This window comes from Lontra canadensis, unplaced genomic scaffold (assembly GCF_010015895.1).
Source record: "Lontra canadensis isolate GAN:19392208 unplaced genomic scaffold, GSC_riverotter_1.0 scaffold6, whole genome shotgun sequence".
NCBI lineage: Eukaryota > Metazoa > Chordata > Mammalia > Carnivora > Mustelidae > Lontra > Lontra canadensis.
Genome location: NW_022631000.1, coordinates 18,639,769 through 18,657,780, shown reverse-complemented (window position 1 = coordinate 18,657,780; position 18,012 = coordinate 18,639,769). Strand labels below are relative to the sequence as shown.

Here is an 18,012-nt window from a genome sequence, read left to right as displayed (position 1 = left end):
TAGAGTTATGATTTTTGTTCCCCAACAACTCTGGGTGTCAGTTGGTCATTGGTGTACTATAGACAGATTGCTTTGTTTTCACCTTTTTTTGACCTGAGACCCTATTTCACAAGAACCTCCTTTTGAATTAAGTTTTTAAAAGCATTTTGTCATTTGGAGTCTGTAAAAGATAATGTGATTAAGATAAAATTGATCTTAAATGAATATTCTATTATTAAGTATTGTGTTATGAATTTTATATTTAGTGTATGATTTAGTGTAGCATTATAAATGAAAAGACATTTTGACTTTTCCATTTAATAAGTGATGTATAGTTTGATGAGAAAAAATGAGTATTTTCAAAAATTTTGTTCTCAGTCACTTGTTAGAGGGATTTGTCAAGAAGCTCATATTTGCACTGCCTTTTCCTTGTAGCTCTGAGAAAATGAAGGAACCCATTGTAGTTGCTATTCCACCCATTGATGGAACAGGGAAAGTGTTTGAGATGGAATTAACTCTAAGATCGCTGTGTTGCATGTGATTCAAGAGTGCATGTACTGAGCAGTTTTAAGATTACAGACATAATTGTGATTGTTCTTTTACAAAATGGCTTTATCTGTGTGATTATATATAAACTAGTTATTGAGTATTACATTTTTAAAATAATTTTTTATTTTTTAATTAACATATAATGTATTATTAGCCCCAGGGGTACAGGTCTGTGAATCGCCAGGTTCACACACTCCACAGCACTCACCACAGCACATACCTTCCCCAATGTCCATAACTCCACGACCCTCTCCCTAACCCCCTCCCCCTGGCAACCTTGTTTATTTTGTGAGATTAAGAGTCTCTTATGGTTTTTCTCCTTCCTGATCCTATCTTGTTTCATTTATTCTTCCTACCCCCCAAACCCAAGTATTACATTTTTGAAAGTGTTTGTTTCTTTTAAAATACTCTTACATGGTTTACTTTTAAAAAATATTTATTTTAAACATTTCTTTCTTAGAATAGGTTATATATTCACATGGCTCAAATTTTAAAAAATATATAAAAGAATACTTCTTTAAAAGTTTTTCTTGGCTTATTTCCTCCAATTTGTCTCTTCCACAGGCAACCTGTTAGTTTTTTTTTTTAAGTGTCACTGAGTTATTTTAAGAATATAAGAATCAAATGCACAAGAATCAAATGCATTTTTAACCCACCCCCATTTTCCTACACAAGCAGTAGCACACTACACTGTATGCTTTTTTATTCTTTTTTTAATGTCTGTGTAACATTTCATCATATTGATGTACCATAACTTGTCCCCCCACTGATGGATACTTAGTTTCCAATATTTTACTGTTTTAAACAATGCTAAAATGAATAGCTTTATACATATATTATTTTGCATGTATAACAAGATTGCTTAATTTAGTTTGAATTAATCACATAAAGCCCCACTTGTCAAATTTTAAGATGACATACTTTTTGGAATGAATCTAGATTAAAGTGCAGGTTGAAATTTAAGGTTGTATCAAGGCATCAAAAATAAAGAATAACCTTAGTTTATCACTCAGTGGTTGAAAGTCTAGTATTTTGTCTTATTTAAAAAATATTTTGGGGGGTCGCCTGGATGGCTCAGTGGGTTAAAGCCTCTGCCTTCAGCTCAGGTCATGATCTCAGGGTCCTGGGATCGAGCCCCGCATCGGGCTCTCTGCTCAGCAGGGAGCCTGCTTCCCCTCTCTCTCTCTGCCTGCCTCTCTGCCTACTTGTGATCTCTGTCTGTCATATAAATAAATAAAATCTTAAAAAAAATATTTTGGGGCTTTCTTTTAAAATATTATAATAAAAAATTTTTAAACTGCTATTCATTAAGTACTTTTCTGGTAAATAACACATTATGGAAACAATCTTATTCCCTGTAAATGAAAAGCCAGTATTGATATTTTATTTTCTATATTTCTGCTTTTTTTCCCTATTGTATTTTAAAGTATTGGAGACTTTTTGTAAGATGTAAGAAATGTGATCAGATAATGCAATATACAACATTGGTAGAAATCATAAGTTAAATTTGTAGGATTTAATGTCTGTGTTCTTTATTCACTTATATTTCAGTAATTCCTATGTTTTCTGTTTTTAACCAATGGTCCTTTCAGATATAAAGTAAATGATATATGACTAAACATGGATGAGTTAAAATCCTTAGGACTATCAGATTCACCAGACTGTTGTCTGTGATCACCTGAATAAGACACCAACTGACTAGGTCCTAACCTGACCAGTCTTACATGACTAACTGTTGTACATGCTCTCTGGATAGATAGGCAGAAGTTCTCAAAGTGTTCTCTTTTAAAGGTTAAGGCAGCTGAATGATTATTTTACATATTGACTTAAAAAGTAGTATAGAGATAGATGCCATCACCATCTTATTGAACTTGAAGAGTTTGTATGTAGTAGTTAAGAAATACTGATACTGGGGAAAGTTAAGGAGGAAAAAGGATATTGGAGGTTGTAACCTCCCATATCTGCATTTGGAAAAGTAATTGTTACTTATTAGAAACTCTCTGCAAGTGCTTTGCATTTATTTGTCACATACAGTAGTACTTCATGTTAAATGCTTTACACAGTACCATGGGAAGCCCACAATAAATTATAATTTAATTCTTGTCTGAAAATCCTTACAGCACCCACATCCCAAGGTAGCTCTCTAGAGTCAGTAGGAGAGAGAAGGAAGATAACCTTTGTGTCTGACCCCTAAACTGTAAACTTAGTGGCATCCTCAGACTGAGAAATTGCCTGGTGTAGTTGTCAGAATATGTACTTGCGGGTGCCCCCCCCAGATGCAGTGTCTGAGAGTCAGAAGCAATTTATGATGAGCTAATAGAGAAGTCATTTGAAAATTGGTGAGGACATCAGGGAACAGAGGGGCAGAAGTACTGTGAAAATAGTTTGAAGGAAGTGGCCACATCATAGGGTTTGCTACCACATTGCTGCTTGTGAAGATCCCACCACAAATCTAGTGCTAGATCCATGGTTTCTGTTGTCCTTGAAATGCTAACCTAGACCTGACCCAGAACTGCAGAATTTCAGATTAGAGAGACACTTTAATCTTTTCTAAGAAGCTGAGCTTGCCTCAAGCTTTATTAACTTAGTTCATGATTATCTAAAATAGTCTTAGTCCTGTTTACCATAGTTAATTCTGCTTAGGTGAGTCTTGAAAGAGGGAAGCAAATGTCATTTGGGCTCCAGGCCCATAGTGTCAGTTGCCAGCAGGGCAACTACTTGGATATTCCTTAGCTCAAATCCAACAGGCTTGTGCTCATCATCTTGTCCCAGGCCTGGTCTCTTGCTTTTATTCTTTCAATAGACAAGGCATTGAGTATCCCAAGGCATGTTCCCTGTCTTTAGGCTTTAGTGCAGTGGGAATTTATTGAAGGGGTTGACACTTTAAAAAGACCGCTGTGTGTAGAATGAGTCAAGGCTCGTGGCAGGGAGACTGATGCAAGAGGCTGTTGGGAAATTAGGTGCAATGTTGGTGGCATGAGCTAGAGTGATGGCGGTGGCAATAGGAAGACGTGGTGGCTGGATGGAACACATTTTGGAATTAGAATCAGTGGCGCTGGTGATGGACTGAATGTGGGGGCTGGAGGCAGCATTTTTCAAAGGTGAGTCCCAGGTTTCTGGCTCAAGAACCAGCATCAGCCTGGTGCCATATACTGAGATGATGGAACCTGACACTGGGGGACAGGTCTCGGGTGGAGGGGCAAGAGTTTAGTTTGGGGGATTATTAGATTTGGAATATCTTTAGATCTTTAGGAAAGTCAGCTATCCCTTGTACATTTCCTTTTGTCAGTGAAGCCATTTCTCTTCACCCTGACCATCATCTAACATTCTTGTCTCACTCTTTTTTTCTTTTTTTTCCAAATTTCTTTCAGTCCTCCAAGCTTCTTACACCTTTGTATTGCCTTCAGTGAGTTTGCTTTCCTTCCTCTGTCCTCTTTCCCACACCATTCTTTGCCTGTTTACTCAGGCCTCTGAAGCCCTGCTCAGGTGTCGTCATTCCTGTGAACCTTTGTGCAGCATCTCCAGATGAAATCCCTCCCTTTTCTGCTCTGTTTCTCTGCCCTGTGTTCATCCCGGTAATTTGCACACAGAGCACTAAACCTGAATTGCGTGCATATGTGTTGGCCTCAGACTCAGCAGGGTATGAACTCCTTGGGTGTTGGGCCTACTATATCTTTTGTCTTTGTCTTCCTTTTTTCATAAAAATATTTTATTTATTTATTTGAATTTTTTTTTCTTCAATCCCAAGGTGGTCATGAAACCATTGTAACTTATTTGGGAACATCTGGACTCATTATACTCCCAGATCAGACTCACAGTGCCGGATCCATAGGTTAGATAGGCCAAAGTTGCATGTGTGCTTGGAAATGGGGCGAGGATGTTGACTATTTGCCCTGCTGATCTTGGAAAGATATTTGCTAGAATCTGTTAATCTGGTGAGTAAAGGCTTTCTAAATGTACAGACAGGCTTTGCACTTTTTTACTTAATGTTCAGGGAACCACCATTTAAATTAACTATGTCCTGGAATCTTAGACGAGGGTTTAAACTTGAATGTAAAAGCAGTTTACAAAAGGGGAGTATTTTGTTGAAGCTTACCAGTGGGTTGATTATCAGGAGACCCATAACATCCAGATGTAGGTCTGCTGTGTGCTTTTTTCAAAATACTAACTAACTATGGTAATCTTTCTTATTTATCTCACATTTGGGAATATATGTTGTTTGTGATTGTTTTTGGTACATTTCCCTGCTCTTCCTCTTAGTGCCAGTTTAAGGAATTGCTAATTGTCCATTCTTGCTGGAAAGTACTGATTTCCATTTGAATATAACAGTCTTTTTGCTAAAACTTTCCAATGGTTGATTTGAGCAAATACAAGAAGGCTTCTGTTTGTGGACTGAATGTTCAGCCGGCCGTGACGTCGTCACTATTATCAATGAAGCTTATTCATCACTTTCCATGCTGGTGCATTGTATGGGGTTTGCGGAGGATCCTGGAGACTTTGAATGGAGAGCTTCTCCTCTGCTTACCTCCATACACTGCTGGTATTAAGCGATTCTGTTCTCTGTCTTTTCTAGACCTTGTGGGTAATTAGATCTTTTTATTTTCCGTTGATTCCCAATAGTGTCTTGCAGATGGGTAGGCACTGATTGAAAATTTGTTCATTTCTGATAACAAAATGGCAATTAATGCTCTTTGGAGATAGTTTTATGTTTTCTTGCATGTAAACATTTGTCTTATATCCAGTGTCATTTTACAAAGACATGGGCAACATTATGCTTTATAAAAGAAAATGAAGTGGCAATTGATGATCTTAGATTAAAATCTTATTGCTCTTTAGATAAATTAAACTGTTTAATATTTAATCTTGTATACTTGTTGAATAATTAGATTAAATTCACAGGTTAATTGTTGAAATTCACTTGTATAGATATAGCTATAAAAATGCACAAGGCCTTAATTTTCTCAGTTCATGACCAGAATGAAGTAGAAGTTGTTATAAAAACTAAGTCCATTATATCATTTGGGAAGGTCATGTGCCCTGAAATATAGCAGGCACTTTTAAGGAGAGCCTGATAAAACACAATCAGACCACCAGAACATGGATACTGGGCCTGTCCCACGGCCACAGTGAATGACAAGTGGTATTCTGTGTGTGTTGGTTGTGGCTTACAGGGATCTACATATCCATGACTGAACAATATTTGTGTCTGACTACATCTAACAACAGGCTTACTTCTTCCCAAATATTCCATGAAAAATGGTATATGCTTGTCCTGTGTTTGCCACCACTGTTGCTTTGTCTCAAGAGTCACTGAGTTTCAGGGAGAAGCAGCTGTTCTAAGGAGAAGCTTATCTCTGGATGTCTGTGGAGTTTACCGTGGGTTTGGGAGGGCTACATCTTACCTGAAGGTTGGGAGCTCCAGAGGAGCTGGTTGACTCACCAGTTTTCATTTGAGGGACTCACATTGTCCCTAGGGTTATTTCAGGGCATAATTTCTTCTAGCCAAGAAACCCTCCTACCCTGCCCACACACGCATGCACTTATGCCCCTCGCCTACCTCCTTTTAGAGATTCTCTGAACCCATAGAATTTTCTGGATTGAAAATGAGTCTTGGTTTGATACTTATTGGATATCTCAGGTCTGCTGTGGTTCAGAACTAACTAGGGGGTTTCAAGAGACCCTAGAATTGCCCTGGGGCTAGTAGTGAAAGGTTTATTCTTATTTCCCTTTTTATCTCTCATGGTATCTAAACAACTGCTTTATACACAGAATGTGCAAAATAAATGCATTGGCTGTAACTCTTTTCTTCTTCTCCCTCTATATGTATAGTGTGTGTATGTGTGTGTGTGTGTGTGTGCACGCGTGTTAACAAGGCCCATTGTCATTCTAGAGTCTCACATTTCAGTCCACATACCTTCTGTGTCTCTCAGCAGCACACTTATCATATTTGTGTTTATTGAACTTTAACATTTTCATTTTAAAATTTACCATTTCATCCCAGTCTCTCTCCTCTCAGTGACTTGCTCATCATCCTTGTGCTTGCTGATCTCCCCCTTGTAAAATCAGACCATCTATTGAATTAAGTGAACAGCTATCCAATTACAGATTCTGAGACATACTGGAGGGTAAAGAATATTATACATTCCTGCCTTTGAAACATTTCTGTAAGCCATTCTGTCTTGCCGTTCCCCTTGACATAATGCAGGTTCTCTTCACTTCCCACCTGGATTATTCCAGTATGTTTGTAACTGGTCTCTGCCCTTCCTTCTGTTGTCTCTTGTTTCACATCTGAGGCCAGAATAACTTGAATGAAAATATAAATACATCCTTCTCTGGATAATAAAAGTGTTCAGTGGTTCCCTCTTGTGTTTTATGTAAACAGCCAAAGCCTAACCTGTAAAGTCATACAAGTCTCCTGCAGTCTCTTTGTGGCTTAACTTCCTGCACTTTTACTGTTTATTACTATGCCTCAGAGTTGATGCGCCAAACATGCCACCCACTTTTATGACCCCCAGGCTTTTGCAGATACTCTTCCTTTGCCTAGGATGCCTTTTGCTTTTCACTATCTCTGGTTAACCCCCACGTATCCTTTGCAGTCTCTGGAGCCACTCCTAAATCTCTTGGGCCATTTCTCTTCATCTGACTCATAGAATAAGTATAGTATAATACATAGTACTTGTGTTACATCACTTTATTGCATTGCTTCTCAAACTATTTGTGGACTGATATTTTGTAAAAAATAATACAAATGAAATAATAGAAAAATGAAATGTAAAAATGACATAAAACAGAAGTCTTGTTCTTAAACTAACATACCTAAAATTACTGTTAAATGGCTATAAAAGTTTCTAAATGTTTACTCTCAATTTCTGAACTTGCTGTCTTTTTGTAGACCCACAATGAACAATTCATGGTTTGGCATTGGTCCATTGGCCACATTTTGAGTAGCACTGCTTTCTAACATTCATTAGTTTTATAGTTTTTGCATACATAGTATTTGCTCTTCTCACAAGGCAGAGACTAGGTCCTATTTATCTTAATTATCTTGTGTTTTCCTTTATGCGACTTCTCATCCTTTGTCTTCTACCCTCCCTCCAACAGGTCTTAAAGTAGTGCATGACACAGAGTTACTAGGTACATTTTGGTGAATGAATTAAGTGTGGCATGGTGTAGCGTTGATCTCCTTACCTTATAGTCCCATCTGTTTTGCATTTCACAACTTGGGTAGAGCTCTGTATTAGTTTATGTGGACATTACTTGGAACTTCATGATGCCACGGAGAAGTTCCGCTGCGGAAGGGGCTCGCACACTCTGAAGTAGATGGAGTTGTGTTGTAATCTGCCTTAATTTCAGCAGTCTCTAAGAAATCTTGCACGCAGAGCATCCCTACAGTCTTAGCACAAGGGATAAAAGAGCTCTCCGCACAAGGGGAGGAGTAAACTAGTAACACCACTGAAGCAACCTCCTAGCAAATAGGTGCTTTGAGGGGAACGTTTGCTGCTGGTTACGAATGCAATGCTTTTAATTTTCCTGGTCTTACTGACATAGCATGTGTCAGCCTTTCCGTCCTCTGGGTCTCCCCTCCTTGAGGAGACCCAGTCCTCATGTTTCCCCCTCATTCTGATTCACAGTTCATTCGTCAGGCTGTCTTTAGAATCTGCTCTTTTGAAGTTGTGTTCATCCAGTTTCAGAAGCCTGGAGCCTACTCTCTTGCCCTGCCCCCTAGTTTTCTGCTGTGATGGAAAGAACTGGAAACCTGAATTCTAGCCGAGGCTTTGCTACTGACCACATGACTCCGGACAAGTCATACTCCTTTTAAAACTTGGGTCCTCCTTTGAAAACCCAGATTAGATTATTTCTAGGGTTTTCTTTTTTTTACTCTTCCCTTTGGTCATGGGGGTCGATGTTTGCTTGTCTTGCTTTTAGTCTTTTAACTCTGACTAGTGACCCTTGTATATTATATATACACAGTGCCAGCAGTTGCCTTATTATATTGACGTTCTCTTTGCTCCCCCCCCTCCCACCAGGATACTTGTAGCCTCCTCCAAGACATCTTACTCATCTTTGTTTTAGCTGCTCTTGGCCCAGGGTCTCAATTCTGGCCCTGTTAATGTTGGGTGACATGTTAAGGTGAACTCTGGCCTTTGTTTTTGCTTCTGAGCTTTGTTTAGCAATCTGCCTACTAGGTGAGAAACCTTTCATTGGTTGCCTATTTGATACCTAATTAATATATTACAGAGCTGTTTGAAGTTGTTAATGTCATAAAGCCATTAGAGTAATGGGGATCAGTCACATGGATGTGTGAAACAGATGAGAGTTGTGGTTATTCATTCATTATTCTTCTCAGAAGTTCTCATTGATTATTAGCTTGATGAAGGGTCTGACTTGGTATTCCTGTGTCTGGGCCACGTTGGCCTCTGGCAGTGGGGAGAAAGATGTGAATTCTCGGCCCACATTCTGTCCAGCCCAGCAGGGCAACCTGCCAAGAGTCTCAAGTCACATGCCCAGTTGAGTTGCTGTTACATTTTTTCTTCCTTGTCTTTTTCAAGGCTCTTGTTGTTGGGATCTCTGCCTGGTGTCCCTGGATTGTAGCTCTTTTCCTTCTCCCTGTGGTGAGCTACAAACATTCTTCAGTAGCAGTTGCCATCTTTCCTGGGGCTGCGTTACCTCTGCTGAGTAGGCCAAGCATATTTTGTGACACCAGACTACCAGGCAGGTCTTAAAGAAGTGGGGGCTTTAGACTTGTTCTAGCCTTGGCTTGGAGCCGGAACTTACACATTGAGCCCACACTCCTCAGTACCCACAGACTGCCTCAGAATGTCCCCAACCTGCAGTGTGTGGTGTGTGTGGGTGGGTACAGTGTGAGAGGCAGCTCCTCCTCACCCATCTGCTGAAGGAATGATCTATGAAATAATACTCACATTTAGCTTTTCTTGTCAGGCGTTCCATTGTGCATTCTGTTTGTGGGGTTGAGCCTCTAGCCTCTGTAATAACTTTCAGATATCAATGTACAGGCATCATGAGGAAGGTTAGTGCTTTGAGTTGTATTTGTAATGGTGGCAATGGATTAGAGCTGAGCCTCTACACATTTTCCTAGTCTGTGTGTTTGTGAGGTTCACAAGAATTAGAAGTTTAGTGGATGGGTATCTAGTAGAACGAAACTAATTAATACTTAAGTTTATTGAACCACTGACCTTAATGTTCCTTAACACAGTGTTCTAAGTAACAGCCACGGTCTTAGAATGACTCCATTACCCAGAGTTCCCTGCTCTGCTGGGAAAGGTGCAAGAAAGAGAAAACTGTGAGAGAGAGAAGGAGGTGGAGGAGAACTTAGGAAATTTCCTCTTTTTTCACTTTTTGTATTTTCTTTCCATTGAATTCATCTGTTCTTTCTTTTATGGGAGGAGCACTATTGAGTGGACACAAAACCTGTATTTCAATATTGACCCCTCTGTTTTTGAGCTGTTCAACTTGGGAGACCTTGATTATCTTCTCTTCTCGTACAAACAGGATACTGCCTCTACTCAACTTAGATGGCAGTTTTAAACATTTAATATCATGTGAAAGTGTACGTGGCGTGGTGCACTCTTGACCTGGGGGAGACTTTATAGAGGCTCCTTCCCATTCCTGGTAAATTGAGCATACAAAATATTCCTTACTATAAATCTCTCACTTGCACTGTATTGAAAACTGGGAGAAAATGTTACAAAGAGCGTCAAGTAGAAATCAAGTCATTTAGTGAAAAAAATTTAGTTCAGAGAACATTTCTTGTGTATTTCTTCTTCACTGTGAGTGGAGGTGAATCCAGCTTCCTGGAGCTTCTGGTAGTCTGATGGGTCACACAGGTATGCAGGCCTGCACTCAGTGGGGTGTGTTGGGGTGTGGAGTGTGGCTGCTTTGCTGTGCAAACACAGAGGGGGGAAGCAAGAGGAGGAGAGGGATGGGAGAGAGGGAAGAACTCCTGAGGGAATGATTTTTTAACTGCAGCTTCTTGAAGAAGGGAAGGACATTTGGGGCAGAGAGGACTGCATGAAGAAAGGCAAGAACGTGTTAGGTGGCACAGGAAGTGCTACTGGGTTTTCAGGTTTGCTGAGTTGTAGCAGCTGGGCGACATGCTGGTGATGGAAGGGGCAGCTCACGGAAGGACTGTGTCCTGCTGAGAAACTTGCTTAGCCCTTAGCGGAGAGTGAGGTCTATTCACCCCAAGCCTCTCTTCCAGGGTGGAGCATAAGCACATTTGCATTTTCGAAGTGTCCTCTGGTGGTTCTGCACAAAATGTATCCCAGGAGACAAGATGAGTCAGGGGCAGATATGCTGAGAGGCTGGTGTGGGGATTTCAGAGGACAGATGATGAAGGCCAGAACAGAAAGAGCAAATGGCAGAAAGGATAAAGAGGAGGCCACCAACTGAGAGCAGTTTAGGAGATAAAATTCTTTTAGTGCTCTAGGATGACAAAAATAATCCTGGGTGAATCTCTAGGTTCTTGTCTTGGATGCACTGGAATGGAGAATAAAAGAAGGAGATCCAGTTTTGGAAAAAGATGATAGATCCAGTTTTGGACAAATTGAATTTGTTCTGCTGGAGGAATGTGACCAAGGGGAAGAAAACCAGCAAGCAAGTCAGCGTATGAGTCTAGGGTTTAAAGGAGGTCAGAGCCAGAGATATAGGTTTTCACATTAATCTTAATTGATAATAGTAATACAGGGTAGGGTCAGGGTAAAAAAAAAAAAAAAGGTCAAATAGTCCTTTTGTCCTTGCATTGTGACTGAGGGACAGACATAATAGAACACAAATGAAGTTGCCATTAAAAATGTCTGGTAGATCTCCCACCCGCTTCAATCTCAATTCTCTCCTAAATAGAGATAGAATATTGTTATCTCCCTTTTCTCTCTCAATTCCCCTAGTGTCTTTTGGTTTGAAATACTGCTTTGAAATTAAATAAGATTGGATTTTGAAGGGTCTTACATTTTAATGTGATACTTTAATAACTCTGAGCTGCATTTTAATGTAGCTCAGCATCTCTTCTGATGCCTCTGGGAGGGCTTCAAAGTAATTTATTATTATTGTTGGTGGTGGCATTGTTATTTTATCATTAGCTCTCAGACAAAAGAGTAGAGAAAATTATTAGAAAAATCTGGATGTATTCCCTGGGCTATAAGAGGGATAACTGTAAATGTCTCAGCCACAATGGTGTTTTGTCTTTTCACTTGGCGCACCTGCCTTCTCTCTCCCAGAGGTTCTGCAGTTTTAGATCAGAATCAAGGTGTTACTGAGTGACACTATTCAGATAAAGTTGTTGAAGCTCAGATTTTTTTAGATAATCTTCCACACCATCACCTTTCCCTATTCCCATTCCCTTACCTTTTCTCAGCAAGGAGGACAGACTTCATCTTATTTCAGAGGATCTTAGGAAATCACATTCTTGGATGTTCTCATTCTGTTCCTTTGTAGTCTGTGCACATGTTCCTTAAATATTTTCATGTCAATATTGAGCTTTATGGTTATCTCTCCCTTCCTATCCTCTTCCATTTGAATATACATAGAAAATCAGTGATTCTTTTCTGGCTTCCTTGAAATTATAAGTTTGTCTGTTTTTTGTTTGTTTGTTTTCCCTCCTATTCATTAAGGTAAAAAATATTCTAGGTCCAATCACTATGCTCCCCCAAATCTACCTGCTAGACCCCTATATTGCTCTAGCCACGTGACCAATCACCTTTTCCATAAATAATTTTTGTACTGGGAAGTTTGCTGTCTTATACTAGAGCTCATTTAATTATCAAAAGTTCTCCTTTATGTAACAAGGTGATACTGTGATACATTAACGAATGTGTTTTCTGTTCCTGGTATTTCCTGCTGCCCTCTGATAGTCTTATTTTTTCTGGTTATCAGGGGAAAAAAGAGACACCTCATCAGAATGCACAGAAGAGGCAAGTGCGTAGTTTTCAAATTTCAGGAATCACAAAGTCTTGGTGTATTTACAGAACTAAATTTGGAAAAGTTAAGAAATAGACTTTGTAGACTAGTTGAGGAAGGAGAGTCAGCTGGGGGGTTGAGGGAGCGTAGGTGTTGGCATTATGCTTGAAATAAAGCTTTAGGAGGGTTTGATGAGTCCTAGAGCAAAACAGACTGCTCCCTCAGACTTCAGCGCAGAAATGCAAGGCTCAGGTTTCTGCCTTTCTGTTAAATAGGGGTTAACAAGCACATGAAGTTTAGTCACAGAAAAAAAGAAAAAGAACAAAGTTAAGTGTGCCTGGGTGACTCAGCTCATTAAGTGTCCAACTCTTGGTTTACACTCTGGTCATAATCTCAGGGTCCTGAGATCGAGCCCGACGCTGCACTCAGCACAGAGTCCACTTGTTCCTTTGCTCCTCCCCTGCCCGTGTGTTCTCTCTCTGTCTCTAAAAATAAATAAATAAAATATTAAAAAAAAAAAAAGAATGAGGTTACGTTCCTTGCCCATGTGATTTGTAGAATGAAGTCATATTCACTGTCTCTGTACAGTATTGAATGCAGTAGAGGATTGCTTGCTTTGGAAGCCAGCTTGATGTGGGTTTCAGTCCCAGCTCTGCCTAACAGCCTAGCCAGGCTTCTTAATCTCTTGGGGTCTGTTTCTCTCATGTTAGTAACAACCACCCGCAGGAGTGCTTCCATGCTTAGGTGGGGATGTGTGTATGGGGCATCTAGACCCCTGCCTGGATGCTCATAAGCACTCAGAAACAACCCCCTTCACTCAGTACTACCTTTTGTTTGATTTTTCTCAAGACTTATAGAATATATCTGAAAACTTCTTTCATATGATAGCCCTACAGGTATTTGAAGGCCAATATCCTAAACAGGGCCAAGCTCTGTGTCTTCCATATCTGAGAAGCAGTATCTCCTAGTGTATTCTGGAGCATGTGGCTGAATCCCAGCTAGGTCTCTTACTAGCTTGGGTGGCTTACTTAACTTGTTTGGACCTAGATTTCCACTGTGAAGTGGGGCAGTAATAACTATCTTAGTGGTTGACTGTAGATGCAAATGAAGTTAGTGTATGTAAAGACTTGCAGCTGTGTGGTAGTTCCTTAAGTATGGAGTAAGCACCTGGTCAGACAGAGACAATGCTGCTTGTTCACCTAGTTCTGTTTTATTTTGCTCTTGGAGCCAGACCAAAGCTTCATTTTCCTGCATTTGTTGCAGTTAGTTTGGGACATGCATGTGTTCTAACCGGTAGATTTCAGTGAGGGTGACAGAGTGTGGGTAGTGGAGACCCACATGTTGAGATGAGGGAATCACAAGGTGGTACGAGACGCGGTTCCTGAGTCACCGTTTGGAAGAGAGCTACTGGATCCATCAAGGAGGCTGTGTGAGCATGAAAGAAATGTATAAAGCTGCTGAGATTTCAGAGTCGATGTGCTATGGAGGCATAATCTAGCCTGTGTGGATTAGTACAGTATGGCTATTGTTATTATTATTATTTATTGGATGAACACCAATGGGAAGACACTATTGAGGAGTCAGTTTTAGTAGAGGCCCTTTTAATGAAGATATTAAGAAGGAGAGAAGAGGGGATTTTATAAAGGAAAGAAACAGGGTTAGGATTAACTTTTCTTTTTGAAAGGGGGTTCATGTAAATTCATGTCTAGGTGATACAATTCTTAACCTTTCTTTTTCTTGCCCTGTATCCTAGAAAAGAAATTTATTTGTTTTAAATCTTCTTAAATCTTGTTGAACTTCAAGCAGGTGTGTATTCTGGAATGGTAATTAATAATTTTATTAGTGACTGAATTACATGGAGGCAGAGGATAAAACCTGGGCCATCTGTAAACAGGGTGAAGTGATCCTTGAGGTAAAGCCTGCAGAGTGACAAAGAGTGCCAGCCATTCTTCTGGTCTCTGCTTCCTGGGCACGCCACACAAAATGGTAAATGGATTTGGTTTTTGGAACAAGTTTTGAGGTATCTTTAAACATTTACCTCAAGAAAATAGTGCTTCTGAAAATGTTTTCCTTACCGTTTCCCTCTTTTCAGTTATTAATTTTTCAGGTATTTCTCAGATTGTCATTATGAAAATGGGCAAAAAAATTATAAAGTGTAAGAAAATTAGTATAAGTATAGTCAAGTATTAAGGTGACTTTGAGATCTAAGCAGAACAGCTTCGTTTATTAATGGAAATTGATAAGTGAAAAAAATATTTGACCCATGGCATTATTGGATCAGTGGTCACATATCACATATGTTCACTTCATGTTACCCTAATGCCTGCTTTTGAGAAAATAAGACCATGCAAACAAATGTTCCCCAAATTTTTTTTAAACAACAACAAAAAATTTGTATAGTGCTGCATTGGAGTGGCTGATAAAATTCAGTGCCTATTTTTTTCTACAAGGAATAGTATTTTCTGATCCTGACATTGGAGTGTTACATTATGTGGGGAAGAAAGCATAGAACCTCCTACGATTTGCAGTTTTCAGAGATCTCCTTGTCCACTGTGGAGTGCCATGGCAGCAGGAGCGTTCATACACACCAATAATCTGGATGGAGATGATCTTAGAAATGAAGTGAGAGGCTTATCTCTTTGGGGAGTGGGGGTGGCCTAGATCCAGTTTTCAGAATATCATCTAGCTTCAGGCAGAAAGGAAAAGTTTGATTTTATCTCTTGTTTTACTAGAGTCAGAACTTGTGTTCTTAGTTCTTGTACACAGTTTCTGTCATGGCACAGAGGCTTTCTTGTAGCCCCCCGACCAGAGCAACTGTAGTAGATGCTCCTCCCAGAGCCCTGGCAGTCCAGTGATGATGGTGATTTCTGGGGTCACGACTTAGGGATTTCCTGTGCACAAGATCCTGACAGTACCAGTAATAGCATGAGGGGTTTGAAAGGATAACCAAATTTGAACCAATTATTACCATTATCCAGAAAACAGAAGTTGAGAAAACAAACTTACTTTGAAGGGTAAGAAATTGACTTTTTGTTGCTAGGCCCAAACTACAGACACTCCCGCCCCATCTCTATTTGAAAGAATCCATCTTTGAGATTATGGGGCAGGTTCATGGAAGTATATGATGTATTACATAAACTCTGACAAAAGCTTTCTATTTGTTCAGCAGGGGTACAAATTTATCTCTGTTATATATAGTAACAGAAACCAACATGAAGTGAACAAATTTTGTTTTTAAGGAAAGCTACTATTGGAGAAAATAGAAAAGTGGGATAACGTTCTTTAAAACATAGATTTGGCTTTGTGAACAAAATAATTTTTTTTTTTCATGGCAAACTTCCTTCAATAAGAGGAGAGAGAGGAGCATTTCTTCTCTGTCACATTTAATCTGTAGCCATCTGCTGCTGTATCTCATTATGTTCTTCATGTAATTAGAGCAATTAGGATGAAGCTTGCACTATATATTGGTCTTGGAATGAGGGTTGAGCTATTTGCAGGCTTATTTTGAAAGACTGGAGATTAATGGCCTAATCTTTTAGGTAAACTGATGGAAACTGAAAAGTGTTTAAGCTGGTAAAAGAATAAGGGCAATTTTTTCTCTTATCTGTGATGTTGCCTTCTAATCACCATGGTAACTAGGTATCTCGACAAGTAAATTTTTAATAAGGTTAACTCAAAAGATGATAGAAAAGAAAGATTTTAGAAGAGAAGAGAAGGGATGGACCATGTGGTGTGGAAGTCGTGGTGAAAAGCTCTCTGCAGAATTTCGACCCTGAGCTGGATGGAAGGAGGGAGTGGAGAAAAGGAGCAAGGAGAAGGAAGAGAGACAGCATTAATCAGAGATGTGCAAAGCTCTCTTAGAGAAAGCCCGTCACAAGAATGTGGTTTGAACACTGAAGAAGGCCAAAGGGAGTAGGTGCCATAACCATAATGGGATGGGATCCTTTGGGTAGGACGCTGGTGCCATTCCACACACCCACCTGGCATTAATGAGCATTCCACATCCTGAAAGGGGCTTCTTGTAAGGGCTGACAGTTCTTCCTTCCCGCTCTGTCTCCTTCTCTGCCTTCTTCGTCTTCATTACAATTGCCAATGCATTAATAATAAATAATAATTAATAATAATTTTATTAACATGTTGCTAGTAACTCAATTATTGCATTATTTTTCCCACTGATCTTTCTTGTCATTATTTACTCCCTTTCAACCTTCCTTTGGCCACCAAATACATTTTCATGAAATATCATTTCATCTTTGTCTCTTTTTTATTCACGTGCTTTTAGTAAAGGCTCTGTATTGTCCACAATGTCAGACTTCTTATCCTGCCATTCAGGGTTCCCCAAAGGGAGCCTGACCGATGTTACCACTCTTAGCTCTTCTGCTTGCACCCTGTTCCCGGCTAGTCTCCTTTCTTCCCTCAATCAAAGTGTTTCATGTCCTGTCTCTTCTGTTGCTTCTCTGCACATGCCGTTGCTATTGTCTGAAAACCCCCTTGTTTCTCTAAGTCCTAAATTCTTTAAGGTCTAACTCAGTCCCTCACTATCCTAATGATTTTCTACCACTGTTGTCTCTTACATGTACAGTCACTAGTCCTCACAGTGCTCAGAATGGTTTTGAGTAGTGCAGTGGATGCAGAAAAGCTGGTAGTGATTGAACCACAGGCCTGGAGGAGTGGAAGAGATTTTAGAGATCAAGATGACCCATCTTGTTTTGAATTTCAAATAGTTGTAGCACTGGGTCTTGGGGAACTCACACAGACAAGTCAGCTTAAAGAAATGAGTTGAGTCTTTATTTTGTTTCTTTTTTTAATCTGCATTCAGAGTCCTGGTATTACTGAATTCTACCATGCTCAGGCAATTGATAGAGAAAGCCATTTTCTCCACTTTCGAAGGGATTTATCCTGGATGCATTGAATGTGTTTAGCTTCTGGGTCTGTGCCCAGTGCTGTATGCATGGAACAGTTAATTCTAGGGGCTGTCCATGCTCTACTCTATTTAGACTTGGACTCATTTATGTGTGCCAGGCCACTGCTGAGCTTGGCACATGCTGGTGGCCAGGAGAGTCCCGCTTGCCTCTATGCATATGACAAGTGCAGCTCCTGCTGGGTAGGGCATATGCCTGGGTGAGAGATCCTGCCTGAGAGAGTATCAGAGAGAACAAAACCCTGGGAATGAGGGACTGAAAGAGAGAACAGAAAGAAAAGGAGGAATTGACAATAGAGGGAATAGGCATGCACCTTCTTGAAGGAGACAGCCAGAGAGAGCAGGGTTGTGATGTCTTTCACAGTGTAATGCATCTTTACCTAGTTCTTAGCATCACGTGGAGGCTGCTGACTTCAGTCTTTTAATTAATTAATTTATGGCATGACTTATGCCTTATCCCAACTCTGCTTGAAGAAGGTGTTAATTCTTTATTAAAGGTGTCCATATTTTAGTTCTCCAGGGGTTACTGAACTCCTTAATTTGCTTGTAGTTTATGACACTGAGACCCTGGTCTACATAACTGCAACTGTTCCATTTGTCTTGAATTATAGCCCCCCAAGCATTCAGTGGTAGCTTTTATAAATTCAATA

At 39.9% G+C, this 18,012-nt stretch overlaps 1 protein-coding gene across 2 annotated transcripts in view; it reads left to right on the top strand.

Annotated features, from left to right (window-relative positions):
• Nucleotides 1-18,012, top strand: part of IGSF11 (immunoglobulin superfamily member 11) — a 134,226-nt gene that overhangs the window by 32,236 nt on the left and 83,978 nt on the right. The window lies entirely within an intron of this gene.